Source organism: Oncorhynchus gorbuscha, unplaced genomic scaffold, assembly GCF_021184085.1.
Source record: "Oncorhynchus gorbuscha isolate QuinsamMale2020 ecotype Even-year unplaced genomic scaffold, OgorEven_v1.0 Un_scaffold_2157, whole genome shotgun sequence".
NCBI classification, from domain to species: Eukaryota; Metazoa; Chordata; class Actinopteri; order Salmoniformes; family Salmonidae; genus Oncorhynchus; species Oncorhynchus gorbuscha.
Genome location: NW_025746737.1, coordinates 74,462 through 90,460, shown reverse-complemented (window position 1 = coordinate 90,460; position 15,999 = coordinate 74,462).

The following is a 15,999-nucleotide window of genomic DNA, read 5'->3' as shown; positions in this document are numbered from 1 at the left end:
TGTAACCCCTAACTAGAGGTCCCTGTAACCCCTAACTAGAGGTCAATGTAACCCCTAACTAGAGGTCAATGTAACCCCTAACTAGAGGTCCCTGTAACCCCTAACTAGAGGTCCCTGTAACCCCTAACTAGAGGTCCCTGTAACCCCTAACCTAGAGGTCCCTGTAACCCCTAACTAGAGGTCCTGTAACCCCTAACTAGAGGTCAATGTAACCCTAACTAGGTCCCTGTAACCCCTAACTAGAGGTCAATGTAACCCCTAACTAGAGGTCAATGTAACCCCTAACTAGAGGTCCCTGTAACCCCTAACTAGAGGTCAATGTAACCCCTAACTAGAGGTCAATGTAACCCCTAACTAGAGGTCCCTGTAACCCTAACTAGAGTCAATGTAACCCCTAACTAGAGGTCCCTGTAACCCCTAACTAGAGGTCAATGTAACCCCTAACTAGAGGTCCCTGTAACCCCTAACTAGAGGTCCCCCCTAATTAGAGGTCAATGTAACCTAACTAGAGGTCAATGTAACCCTAACTAGAGGTCCCTGTAACCCCTAACTAGAGGTCAATGTAACCCCTAACTAGAGGTCAATGTAACCCTAACTAGAGGTCCTGTAACCCCTAACTAGAGGTCAATGTAACCCCTAACTAGAGGTCAATGTAACCCCTAACTAGAGGTCAATGTAACCCCTAACTAGAGGTCAATGTAACCCCTAACTAGGTCACTGTAACCCCTAACTAGAGGTCCCTGTAACCCCTAAATAGAGGTCCCTGTAACCCCTAACTAGGAGGTCCCTGTAACCCCTAACTAGAGGTCCCTGTAACCCTAACTAGAGGTCAATGTAACCCCTAACTAGAGGTCCCTGTAACCCCTAACTAGAGGTCAATGTAACCCCTAACTAGAGGTCAATGTAACCCCTAACTAGAGGTCCCTGTAACCCCTAACTAGGGAGGTCAATACTGTAACCCCTAACTAGAGGTCCCTGTAACCCCTAACTAGAGGTCCCTGTAACCCCTAACTAGAGGTCCCTGTAACCCCTAACTAGAGGTCAATGTAACCCCTAACTAGAGGTCCCTGTAACCCCCTAACTAGAGGTCCCTGTAACCCCTAACTAGAGGTCCCTGTAACCCCTAACTAGAGGTCCCTGTAACCCCTAACTAGAGGTCCAATGTAACCCCCTAACTAGAGGTCAATGGCAGTAATAATGTAACCCCTAACTAGAGGTCCCTGTAACCCCTAACTAGAGGTCCCTGTAACCCCTAACTAGAGGTCAATGTAACCCCTAACTAGAGGTCAATGTAACCCCTAACTAGAGTCCTAACCCCTAACTAGGGTCAATGTAACCCCTAACTAGAGGTCCCTGTAACCCCCTAACTAGAGGTCCCTGTAACCCCTAACTAGAGGTCAATGTAACCCTAACTAGAGGTCCCTGTAACCCCAACTAGAGGTCAATGTAACCCCTAACTAGAGGTCCCTGTAACCCCTAACTAGAGGTCCCTGTAACCTAGAGGTCAATAACCCCTAACTAGAGGTCAATGTAACCCCCCTAACTAGAGGTCCCTGTAACCCCTAACTAGAGGTCAATGTAACCCCTAACCTAGAGGTCAATGTAACCCTAACTAGAGGTCAATGTAACCCCTAACTAGAGGTCAATCTAACCCCTAACTAGAGGTCCCTGTAACCCCTAACTAGAGGTCCCTGTAACCCCTAACTAGAGGTCCCTGTAACCCCTAACTAGAGGTCCCTGTAACCCCTAACTAGAGGTCAATGTAACCCCTAACTAGAGGTCCCTGTAACCCTAACTAGAGGTCCCTGTAACCCCTAACTAGAGGTCAATATAACCCCTAACTAGAGGTCAATGTAACCCCTAACTAGAGGTCCCTGTAACCCCTAACTAGAGGTCCCTGTAATGAGGTCCCTGTACCCCTAACTAGAGGTCAATGTAACCCCTAACTAGAGGTCAATGTAACCCCTAACTAGAGGTCCCTGTAACCCCTAACTAGAGGTCCCTGTAACCCCTAACTAGAGGTCAATGTAACCCCTAACTAGAGGTCCCTGTAACCCCTAACTAGAGGTCAATGTAACCCCTAACTAGAGGTCCCTGTAACCCCTAACTAGAGGTCCCTGTAACCCCTAACTAGAGGTCCCTGTAACCCCTAACTAGAGGTCCCTGTAACCCCTAACTAGAGGTCAATGTAACCCCCTAACTAGAGGTCCCTGTAACCCCTAACTAGAGGTCCCTGTAACCCTAACTAGAGGTCCCTGTAACCCCTAACTAGAGGTCCCTGTAACCCCCTAACTGGGGTCCCTGTAACCCCTAACTAGAGGTCAATGTAACCCTGTAACCAATGTAACCCCTAACTAGAGGTCCCTGTAACCCCTAACTAGAGGTCAATGTAACCCCTAACTAGAGGTCAATGTAACCTAGTCCCTGTAACCCCTAACTAGAGGTCCCTGTAACCCCTAACTAGAGGTCCCTGTAACCCCTAACTAGGAGGTCCCTGTAACCCCTAACTAGAGGTCAATGTCAATGTGTAACCCCTAACTAGAGGTCCCTGTAACCCCTAACTAGGGTCAATGTAACCCCTAACTAGAGGTCCCTGTAACCCCTAACTAGAGGTCCCTGTAACCCCTAACTAGGAGGTCAATGTAACCCCTAACTAGAGGTCCCTGTCCTAACTAGAGGTCAACCCCCTAACTAGAGGTCCCTGTAACCCCTAACTAGGAGGTCCTGTAACCCTAACTAGAGGTCAATGTAACCCTAACTAGAGGTCCCTGTAACCCCTAACTAGAGGTCCCTGTAACCCTAACTAGAGGTCAATGTAACCCCTAACTAGAGGTCCCTGTAACCCCTAACTAGAGGTCCCTGTAACCCCTAACTAGAGGTCCCTGTAACCCCTAACTAGAGGTCCCTGTAACCCCTAACTAGAGGTCAATGTAACCCCTAACTAGAGGTCCCTGTAACCCCTAACTAGAGGTCAATGTAACCCCTAACTAGAGGTCAATGTAACCCCTAACTAGAGGTCCCTGTAACCCCTAACTAGAGGTCCCTGTAACCCCTAACTAGAGGTCAATGTAACCCCTAACTAGAGGTCAATGTAACCCCTAACTAGAGGTCCCTGTAACCCCTAACTAGAGGTCAATGTAACCCCTAACTAGAGGTCCCTGTAACCCCTAACTAGAGGTCAATGTAACCCCTAACTAGAGGTCCCTGTAACCCCTAACTAGAGGTCCCTGTAACCCCTAACTAGAGGTCCCTGTAACCCCTAACTAGAGGTCCCTAACTAACCCCTAACTAGAGGTCAATGTAACCCCTAACTAGAGGTCCCTGTAACCCTAACTAACTGTAGAGGTCCCTGTAACCCCTAACTAGAGGTCAATGTAACCCCTAACTAGAGGTCCCTGTAACCCCTAACTAGAGGTCCCTGTAACCCCTAACTAGAGGTCAACCCCTAACTAGAGGTCCCTGTAACCCCTAACTAGAGGTCAATGTAACCCCTAACTAGAGGTCCCTGTAACCCCTAACTAGAGGTCCCTGTAACCCTAACTAGAGGTCAATGTAACCCCTAACTAGAGGTCCCTGTAACCCCTAACTAGAGGTCAATGTAACCCCTAACTAGAGGTCCTGTAACCCCTAACTAGAGGTCAACTGTAACCCCTAACTAGAGGTCCCTGTAACCCCTAACTAGAGGTCAATGTAACCCCTAACTAGAGGTCAATGTAACCCCTAACTAGAGGTCCCTGTAACCCCTAACTAGAGGTCAATGTAACCCCTAACTAGAGGTCCCTGTAACCCCTAACTAGAGGTCAATGTAACCTAACTGGAGGTCAATGTAACCCCTAACTAGAGGTCCCTGTAACCCCTAACTAGAGGTCAATGTAACCCTAACTAGAGGTCCCTGTAACCCCTAACTAGAGGTCCCTGTAACCCCTAACTAGAGGTCCCTGTAACCCCTAACTAGAGGTCCCTGTAACCCCTAACTAGAGGTCCCTGTAACCCCTAACTAGAGGTCCCTGTAACCCCTAACTAGAGGTCCCTGTAACCCCTAACTAGAGGTCAATGTAACCCCTAACTAGAGGTCAATGTAACCCCTAACTAGAGGTCCCTGTAACCCCTAACTAGAGGTCAATGTAACCCTAACTAGAGGTCAATGTAACCCCCTAACTAGTCCTGTAACCCCTAACTAGAGGTCCCTGTAACCCTAACTAGAGGTCCCTGTAACCCCTAACTAGAGGTCCCTAACTAGAGGTCCCTAACTAGAGGTCCCTGTAACCCCTAACTAGAGGTCAATGTAACCCTAACTAGAGGTCAATGTAACCCCTAACTAGAGGTCCCTGTAACCCCTAACTAGAGGTCCCTGTAACCCCTAACTAGAGGTCCCTGTAACCCCTAACTAGAGGTCAATGTAACCCCTAACTAGAGGTCCCTGTAACCCCTAACTAGAGGTCCCTGTAACCCCTAACTAGAGGTCAATGTAACCCCTAACTAGAGGTCCCCTAACTAGAGGTCCCTGTAACCCTAACTAGAGGTCCCTGTAACCCCTAACTAGAGGTCCCTGTAACCCCTAACTAGAGGTCAATGTAACCCTAACTAGAGGTCCCTGTAACCCCTAACTAGAGGTCCCTGTAACCCCTAACTAGAGGTCCCTGTAACCCCTAACTAGAGGTCAATGTAACCCCTAACTAACTACCCTAACTAGAGGTCCCTGTAACCCCTAACTAGAGGTCAATGTAACCCCTAACTAGAGGTCCCTGTAACCCCTAACTAGAGGTCAATGTAACCCCTAACTAGAGGTCCCTGTAACCCCTAACTAGAGGTCCCTGTAACCCCTAACTAGAGGTCCCTGTAACCCCTAACTAGAGGTCAATGTAACCCCTAACTAGAGGTCCCTGTAACCCCTAACTAGAGGTCCCTGTAACCCCTAACTAGAGGTCAATGTAACCCCTAACTAAGTCCCTGTAACCCCTAACTAGAGGTCCCTGTAACCCCTAACTAGAGGTCCCTGTAACCCTAACTAGAGGTCCCTGTAACCCCTAACTAGAGGTCCCTGTAACCCCTAACCCCAGAGGTCCCTGTAACCCCTAACTAGAGGTCAATGTAACCCCTAACTAGAGGTCCCTGTAACCCCTAACTAGAGGTCCCTGTAACCCCTAACTAGAGGTCCCTGTAACCCCTAACTAGAGGTCAATGTAACCCCTAACTAGAGGTCCCTGTAACCCCTAACTAGAGGTCCCTGTAAACTAGAGGTCAATGTAACCCCTAACTAGAGGTCCCTGTAACCCCTAACTAGAGGTCCCTGTCAATGTAACCCCTAACTAGAGGTCCCTGTAACCCCTAACTAGAGGTCCCTGTAACCCCTAACTAGAGGTCCCTGTAACCCTAACTAGAGGTCCCTGTAACCCCTAACTAGAGGTCAATGTAACCCCTAACTAGAGGTCCCTGTAACCCTAACTAGAGGTCAATGTAACCCCTAACTAGAGGTCCCTGTAACCCCTAACTAGAGGTCAATGTAACCCCTAACTAGAGGTCCTGTAACCCCTAACTGAGGTCAATGTAACCCCTAACTAGAGGTCCTGTAACCCCTAACTAGAGGTCCCTGTAACCCCTAACTAGAGGTCAATGTAACCCCTAACTAGAGGTCAATGTAACCCCTAACTAGAGGTCCCTGTAACCCCTAACTAGAGGTCAATGTAACCCCTAACTAGAGGTCCCTGTAACCCCTAACTAGAGGTCAATGTAACCTAACTAGAGGTCCCTGTAACCCCTAACTAGAGGTCCCTGTAACCCCTAACTAGAGGTCAATGTAACCCCTAACTAGAGGTCAATGTAACCCTAACTAGAGGTCAATGTAACCCCTAACTAGAGGTCCCTGTAACCCCTAACTAGAGGTCCCTGTAACCCCTAACTAGAGGTCAATGTAACCCCTAACTAGAGGTCAATGTAACCCCTAACTAGAGGTCCCTGTAACCCCTAACTAGAGGTCAATGTAACCCCTAACTAGAGGTCCCTGTAACCCCTAACTAGAGGTCCCTGTAACCCCTAACTAGAGGTCCCTAACTAGAGGTAACCCCTAACTAGAGGTCCCTAATAATGTAACCCCTAACTAGAGGTCCCTGTAACCCCTAACTAGAGGTCCCTGTAACCCCTAACTAGAGGTCAATGTAACCCCTAACTAGAGGTCCCTGTAACCCCTAACTAGAGGTCAATGTAACCCCTAACTAGAGGTCAATGTAACCCCTAACTAGAGGTCCCTGTAACCCCTAACTAGAGTCCCTGTAACCCCTAACTAGAGGTCCCTGTAACCCCTAACTAGAGGTCCCTGTAACCCTAACTAGAGGTCAATGTAACCCCTAACTAGAGGTCCCTGTAACCCCTAACTAGAGGTCAATGTAACCCCCTGTAACCCCTAACTAGAGGTCCCTGTAACCCCTAACTAGAGGTCCCTGTAACCCCTAACTAGAGGTCCCTGTAACCCCTAACTAGAGGTCAATGTAACCCCTAACTAGAGGTCAATGTAACCCCTAACTAGAGGTCAATGTAACCCCTAACTAGAGGTCCCTGTAACCCCTAACTAGAGGTCCCTGTAACCCCTAACTAGAGGTCAATGTAACCCCCTAACTAGAGGTCCCTGTAACCCCTAACTAGAGGTCCCTGTAACCCTAGAGGTCTAACTAGAGGTCCCTGTAACCCCTAACTAGAGGTCAATGTAACCCCTAACTAGAGGTCAATGTAACCCCTAACTAGAGGTCCCTGTAACCCCTAACTAGAGGTCAATGTAACCCTAACTAGAGGTCCCTGTAACCCCTAACTAGAGGTCCCTGTAACCCCTAACTGGAGGTCAATGTAACCCCTAACTAGAGGTCCTGTAACCCCTAACTAGAGGTCCCTGTAACCCCTAACTAGAGGTCAATGTAACCCCTAACTAGAGGTCCCTGTAACCCCTAACTAGAGGTCAATGTAACCCCTAACTAGAGGTCAATGTAACCCCTAACTAGAGGTCCCTGTAACCCCTAACTAGAGGTCAATGTAACCCCTAACTAGAGGTCCCTGTAACCCCTAACCCTAACTAGAGGTCCCTGTAACCCCTAACTAGAGGTCCCTGTAACCCCTAACTAGAGGTCAATGTAACCCCTAACTAGAGGTCCCTGTAACCCCTAACTAGAGGTCAATGTAACCCCTAACTAGAGGTCCCTGTAACCCCTAACTAGAGGTCAATGTAACCCCTAACTAGAGGTCCCTGTAACCCCTAACTAGAGGTCCCTGTAACCCCTAACTAGAGGTCAATGTAACCCCTAACTAGAGGTCCCTGTAACCCCTAACTAGAGGTCCCTGTAACCCCTAACTAGAGGTCAATGTAACCCCTAACTAGAGGTCAATGTAACCCCTAACTAGAGGTCCCTGTAACCCCTAACTAGAGGTCCCTGTAACCCCTAACTAGAGGTCCCTGTAACCCCTAACTAGAGGTCAATGTAACCCTAACTAGAGGTCCCTGTAACCCCTAACTAGAGGTCAATGTAACCCCTAACTAGAGGTCCCTGTAACCCCTAACTAGAGGTCAATGTAACCCCTAACTAGAGGTCCCTGTAACCCCTAACTAGAGGTCCCTGTAACCCCCTAACTAGAGGTCCCTGTAACCCCTAACTAGAGGTCCCTGTAACCCCTAACTAGAGGTCCCTGTAACCCCTAACTAGAGGTCCCTGTAACCCCTAACTAGAGGTCAATGTAACCCCTAACTAGAGGTCCCTGTAACCCCTAACTAGAGGTCAACCCCTAACTAGAGGTCCCTGTAACCCCTAACTAGAGGTCCCTGTAACCCCTAACTAGAGGTCAATGTAACCCCTAACTAGAGGTCAATGTAACCCCTAACTAGAGGTCCCTGTAACCCCTAACTAGAGGTCCCTGTAACCCCTAACTAGAGGTCAATGTAACCCCTAACTAGAGGTCCCTGTAACCCCTAACTAGAGGTCCCTGTAACCCCTAACTAGAGGTCCCTGTAACCCCCTAACTAACTAGAGGTCAATGTAACCCTAACTAGAGGTCCCTGTAACCCCTAACTAGAGGTCAATGTAACCCCTAACTAGAGGTCAATGTAACCCCTAACTAGAGGTCCCTGTAACCCCTAACTAGAGGTCCCTGTAACCCCTAACTAGAGGTCCCTGTAACCCCTAACTAGAGGTCCCTGTAACCCCTAACTAGAGGTCCCTGTAACCCCTAACTAGAGGTCAATGTAACCCCCTAACTAGAGGTCCCTGTAACCCCTAACTAGAGGTCCCTGTAACCCCTAACTAGAGGTCCCTGTAACCCCTAACTAGAGGTCCCTGTAACCCCTAACTAGAGGTCCCTGTAACCCCTAACTAGAGGTCAATGTAACCCCTAACTAGAGGTCCCTGTAACCCCCTAACTAGAGGTCAATGTAACCCCTAACTAGAGGTCAATGTAACCCCTAACTAGAGGTCCCTGTAACCCCTAACTAGAGGTCAATGTAACCCCTAACTAGAGGTCAATGTAACCCCTAACTAGAGGTCAATGTAACCCCTAACTAGAGGTCAATGTAACCCCTAACTAGAGGTCCCTGTAACCCCTAACTAGAGGTCAATGTAACCCCCTAACTAGAGGTCCCTGTAACCCCTAACTAGAGGTCCCTGTAACCCCTAACTAGAGGTCAATGTAACCCCTAACTAGAGGTCCCTGTAACCCCTAACTAGAGGTCAATGTAACCCCCTAACTAGAGGTCCCTGTAACCCTAACTAGAGGTCCCTGTAACCCCTAACTAGAGGTCAGGTAACCCCTAACTAGAGGTCAACCCCTAACTAGAGGTCCCTGTAACCCCTAACTAGAGGTCCCTGTAACCCCTAACTAGAGGTCAATGTAACCCCTAACTAGAGGTCCCTGTAACCCCTAACTAGAGGTCAATGTAACCCCTAACTAGAGGTCCCTGTAACCCCTAACTAGAGGTCCCTGTAACCCCTAACTAGAGGTCAATGTAACCCCTAACTAGAGGTCAATGTAACCCCTAACTAGAGGTCAATGTAACCCCTAACTAGAGGTCCCTGTAACCCCTAACTAGAGGTTGTAACCCCTAACTAGTAACCCCTAACTAGAGGTCAATGTAACCCCTAACTAGAGGTCCCTGTAACCCCTAACTAGAGGTCCCTGTAACCCCTAACTAGAGGTCCCTGTAACCCCTAACTAGAGGTCCCTGTAACCCTAACTAGAGGTCCCTGTAACCCCTAACTAGAGGTCAATGTAACCCCTAACTAGAGGTCCCTGTAACCCCTAACTAGAGGTCAATGGCAGTAATAATGTAACCCCTAACTAGAGGTCCCTGTAACCCCCTAACTAGAGGTCCCTGTAACCCCTAACTAGAGGTCAATGTAACCCCTAACTAGAGGTCAATGTAACCCCTAACTAGAGGTCCCTGTAACCCCTAACTAGAGGTCAATGGCTGTAACCCCTAATGTAACCCCTAACTAGAGGTCAATGTAACCCCTAACTAGAGGTCAATGTAACCCCTAACTAGAGGTCAATGTAACCCCTAACTAGAGGTCAATGTAACCCCTAACTAGAGGTCAATGTAACCCCTAACTAGAGGTCCCTGTAACCCCTAACTAGAGGTCAATGTAACCCCTAACTAGAGGTCCCTGTAACCCCTAACTAGAGGTCCCTGTAACCCCTAACTAGAGGTCAATGTAACCCTAACTAGAGGTCCCTGTAACCCCTAACTAGAGGTCCCTGTAACCCCTAACTAGAGGTCCTGTAACCCCTAACTAGAGGTCCCTGTAACCCCTAACTAGAGGTCAATGTAACCCCTAACTAGAGGTCCCTGTAACCCTAACTAGAGGTCCCTAACTAGAGGTCAACCCCTAACTAGAGGTCCCTGTAACCCCTAACTAGAGGTCCCTGTAACCCCTAACTAGAGGTCAATGTAACCCCTAACTAGAGGTCCCTGTAACCCCTAACTAGAGGTCAATGTAACCCCTAACTAGAAATGTAACCCCTAACTAGAGGTCCCTGTAACCCCTAACTAGAGGTCCCTGTAACCCCTAACTAGAGGTCAATGTAACCCTAACTAGAGGTCCCTGTAACCCCTAACTAGAGGTCCCTGTAACCCCTAACTAGAGGTCCCTGTAACCCCTAACTAGAGGTCCCTGTAACCCCTAACTAGAGGTCCCTGTAACCCCTAACTAGAGGTCAATGGCAGTAATAATGTAACACCTCATTATAAATCAGCTTTACCTCTGCTGCAGCTGCTGTCATGCATCTCAATGAGACAAATAATAATAACAGAACCTGTGTAACATTACAGTTTTGGTTGCCATGGGAGTGAGAAGAGGAAGTTGAGGACCAATGTGTTGTTCTCATTGGACAGTTTAGACCTAACCCCCTTCCTGTCCAGACCCTCAGCCAATCACACCAGCTACTCTCTCTACGCAGTGGTGGTGAGTTTCTGCACACACACACACACACACACACACACACACACACACACACACACACACACACACACACACACACACACACACACACACACACACACACACACACACACACACACACACACACACACACACACACACACACACACACACACACCACTGAGGGGAGGACAGCTCATTAGAATGGCTGTAATGGAGCAGATTGAACGGCTTCAAACTCATGGAAACGTGTATTTGATACCATTCCACCATTTTCACTCCAGCCATTACCACGAGCCTGTCCTCCCCAATCACGGAGCCACCAGCCTCCTGTGATACACTCACCCATACAGAAAGACACACATGCACCTACACTCACCCATACAGAAAGACACACATGCACCTACACCCACCCATACAGAAAGACACACATGCACCTACACCCACCCATACAGAAAGACACGCATGCACCTACACCCACCCATACAGAAAGACACCATGCACCTACACTCACCCATACAGAAAGACACACATGCACCTACACCCACCCATACAGAAAGACACACATGCACCTACACTCACCCACAGAAAGACACACATGCACCTACACTCACCCATACAGAAAGACACACATGCACCTACACCCACCCATACAGAAAGACACGCATGCACCTACACCCACCCATACAGAAAGACACGCATGCACCTACACCCACCCATACAGAAAGACACGCATGCACCTACACATGCACCTACACCCACCCATGTGAACACATTTACATGATGCTCCTGTCTGGAAAAACACACAGCCAAACATGAACACATGACTCCGTCGGTGTGTCTCTCCCCCGTCCAGAACCACACAGGAGACCTGGACATGGGTCACTACACGGCCCTGTGCCACAGTTCCCTGTCCAGCAGCTGGCACCACTTCGACGATACGGCCGTGAGTGAGGTAGTGGACTTCTTGGTGCAGTCTCCTAACGCCTACATCCTGCTGTACAGCCGTCAACCCTTCCACAGGCCCAACATACCCCGGATCTGACCCACCACAGACCCACCACACCCCGGATCTGACCCAACACAGACCCACCACACCCCGGATCTGACCCAACACAGACCCACCACACCCCGGATCTGACCCAACACAGACCCACCACACCCCGGATCTGACCCGCCACAGACCCAACATACCCCAGATCTGACCAACACAGACCCAACATACCCCAGATCTGACCCACCACAGACCCAACATACCCCAGATCTGACAAAACATACCCCGGATCTGACCCACCACAGACCCACCACACCCCGGATCTGACCCAACACAGACCCACCACACCCCGGATCTGACCCAACACAGACCCAACATACCCCAGATCTGACCCAACACAGACCCACCACACCCCAGATCTGACCAACACGGACCCAACATACCCCAGATCTGACCAACACAGACCCAACATACCCCAGATCTGACCCACCACAGACCCAACATACCCCAGATCTGACAAAACATACCCCAGATCTGACCCACCACAGACCCACCACAGGCCCAACATACCCCAGATCTGACCCACCACAGGCCCAACATACCCCAGATCTGACCCACCACAGGCCCAACATACCCCAGATCTGACCCACCACAGACCCACCACAGACCCAACATACCCCAGATCTGACCCACCACAGACCCAACATACCCCAGATCTGACCCACCACAGACCCAACTTACCACGGCTCTAGGTCCAGCATATCCTCTAACTGGGACCCACCACAGACCCAACTTACCCATCCTGCCCTATATCTGACACATCACAGGCGAAAAACATACCGTGGCTCTGATCAAGACCCAGACTGGTAGAGGCCGCAGCTAGCCCACAAAATGCCAACCAGCCCCTAGTCTAGCCCAGACCCTGTTCATGTTTGCAGATCTGAGGGAATTGGATAGGTGATGGCTCCATTTTACTGTCCAACGAGCTTAGTGAAGCTTCCTCCCACCCAATTAGGTGGGCTTGGCATGAAGGGCTTGGGGTGAAGGGCTTGGGGTGAAGGGCTTGGGGTGAAGGGCTTGGGGCTGGGTCCAGAACCTGACGACAGACCAACCTACAGAAGGAGCTGGGTGAACTATCAAAAAACCCCTCTGGAGTATACTGGACACAGAGACAAATTGGGTTCTGGGTGTTTTTTTTGTAATTCTTCAATAAAACATGAATGAACGCAAGGCAACATTGAATGAAATGTGAATGAAACAGGTTACCATGGATACCTAGAGACACCAAATGGAACTGTTCAGACGATGTAACGTTCACAGAACGTCCTGATAGAAATGTATCACGTAGAACAGAAGTGATCATCTTTCAGAGAGGTTAAGGAATCATGCCAGATCTATTCATTCTATTTCTACATGCAACAGTCACAGAGCGTTTCCCATCCCTGAATCCACCCCAGGTAAACTACTACTAGGAAGATAGTACCGTGATCCTCTGTAGGTCAGTTGATAAAGAGCATGGTGCCTGCAACGGCCAGGACAGTGGGTTCAAATCCCAGAATGACCCATACTTAAAAATGTGTATGCACGCATGACTGTTAGTCACTTAGGATGAAAGTGTCTGCTTAATGGCAAACGTATATTACTGGGATCCAGACGGCACCAATATAATAGATGTAGTACCATCTAGTGGCAGAGAGGTATAATGACATGCAACACCAGGTTGTCTGCATTATTTGGAAGATTTTAATAAATAGCTACATTTTTATATGTTTGAGGTTAATACAAGTGTTATTAGAAACTTCATAGAAATGAAGGAAAATGAGAAATTCAATCAACATACAACACAAGAAAATAACAAATACATTAGAATGATTTCATGTCAGGAAATGCTTTTCAGAGAGACGTTTTAAGTGATTTCTATTTTTGTCATTTTTAAGATGTCTATTAATCTCCCCTTAGAGGGCTACTGGGCCAGTATTCATTAAGTGTCTCAGAGAGCTGATCTAAGATCAGTTTTTCCTTTTGGATAATAATGAATAGGATTATATGGAGAGGGGTGACCTGATCCAGGATCAGTACTCCTACTACAAGACAGGCCTGAAGTGTGATTTGTGCTTCCTCCAGACAATCTGTGAGGACGTTGATGTTGCTCCTAACCGCTGCCCTAGGTTCAGATCTATCTACGTTTCCTTTATGGAAACAGTTAGGATTTGGGATAAAGTTATCTGATCCTAGATCTGTGGTAAGAAGAAACTCCTACCTACCTTGAGTGATCTATCTTTAGAATGTATCCCAAATGGCACCCTAGGGTTCCAATAGACACCCAAAGGGTTCCGTTCAAAAGTAGTGCACTATGTAGGGAATAGGGTGCCAAGGTCCTGGTCAAAAGTAGTGCACTATGTGCACTAAAAGTAGTGCACTATGAGAATAGGGTGCCAAGGCCTGGTCAAAAGTAGTGCACTATGTAGGGAATAGGGTGCCATTTGGGTTTTAACCTTAGAAATCATTTGGCTCTTGGGACAATGTTCATGTGTTGTGATGTTGTAACATAATCTTGAGACTGTTGGACTGTAAACATAATCTTGGGACTGTTGTGATGTTGTAACATAATCTTGGGACTGACTGTTGTGATGTTGTAACATAATCTTGATGTTGTAACATAATCTTGGGACTGTTGTGATGTTGTAACATAATCTTGGGACTGTTGTGATGTTGTAACATAATCTTGGGACTGTTGTGATGTTGTAACATAATCTTGGGACCAGCCAGCCCAACACATTGAGAAAAACAGTCTAACTCAGCTGGAGACATGTTGTTAAATGTCAGAAACATAGGCGTTCATACATCCCCACTCGTCAATAAGTGGTTATTCCAGGACCAAGTTGAAAAAAGGACAACAGAAGATCAACAAATCACAAATAATCAGCTGCCGTTGTCAAGACAACCAGATTGTGTATCTTTTTCATTTTTAAAAACCTTTATTTAACTGATACGGCTTAACCTATACATGTATTGATTACAGATCTCCTTAACATTGGTATTGAAGGTAAAGTCATGTATTGATTATAGATCTCCTTAACATTGGTATTGAAGGTAAAGTCATGTATTGATTACAGATCTCCTTAACATTGGTATTGAAGGTAAAATCATGAAGGTAAAGGTAAGTCATGTATTGATTATAGATCTCAACATTGGTATTGAAGGTAAAGTCATGTATTTGAGATGAAAACACGTTTTTTAATAGCAAGGGAGTGCAGTAGACTAGTGTACGCTGAAGAGGTTATTTTCCAGGGTAGTAAAATTACAGATTACATTATTGATTAGGCCTAATGATTTATGTCTCAGTATCAGGCTCAACCATTTTCAATCGGTCACAAAAGGCTACTTGTGCACCCCATTCCCTTAATAGTGCACTACCCTAAGGGCCTTGGTCAAAAGTAGGGCACTATATAGGGGATAGGGTGCTATTTTGGGATACACACTAAGTATGTAGTTTAGAATAATCATTTATCAAATAATTAAGTCATCAATCATGCCAGCTGCTTCTCTCAAAAAGGAGAAAATAAAAGGATCATTGGTGAGTTTAAATAGAAGAGGAGAATCCCCCTCGGCACCATGTTCATGTACAATGTGTTTAGTGTTTCATGTGTAACATCAGGAGAAAGCTGTTAATATTACTGTATGTACAGATAAGTCACTCTACCTAACTAAACGTCCATATGCAATGCATTCGGAAAGTACTCAGACCCCTTTCCTTATTCCACACTGTCACAGTACAGCCTTATTCTAAAATGGATTGAAATTAAAACAGCAATCTACACACAATACTGTTAAGGGATTTTTAAAAATCAATAATGACTAAATTATGTATACATTACAATCAGAACTATGACTAACCAGAATACTATTATGTTACTGTATGGATGTATGAATCTTATTATAATATACTGAATATAATGTGTGTAATTAGAACAAAGACTTGTCTGTTCCTTGGTAGAAACGAATGAACTTATCGTCAGACTGGCTAGAATGCTCATCTACACAGGGAGAGGAGAGACCTTGGGCTGGTAGTAGATTATCTAACCGGTGGTGGACGATGTGGGAAGGCTTGTGAACTATACTGCCGTTGTATCGGAGTGGAGGAAGGACAGTTTAAAACCTATGACGTCATGTTTTAGTTTATAACCTGTTGTAAAATTGTACCATGATCAGTATTCTCGAGAATAAACGCTATTGATTGATTTTGAGACTGGCCTCTGTCCATTTTATGTAAATAAGTATCTTTCAAATTTGAGTGTTTAATTTGACTTGGTTAATAAACATATAGGAATCTAATTCCTTTAATGAATACGCTATTAGAACAAAGCAAAAACAGATTTTTAGACATTTTGGCAAATTTATTACAAATAAAAAAAACAGAAATACTTTATTTAGGGGACCAAGAACCCGATGGTCACTGAGCTCTAGAGATCCTGTGTGGAAATGGGAGAACCTTCCAGAAGGACAACCATCTCTGTAGCACACCACCAATCAGGCCTTTATGGTAGGGTGGCCAGACGGAAGCCACTCCTCAGTAAAAGACACGACAGTCCTCTT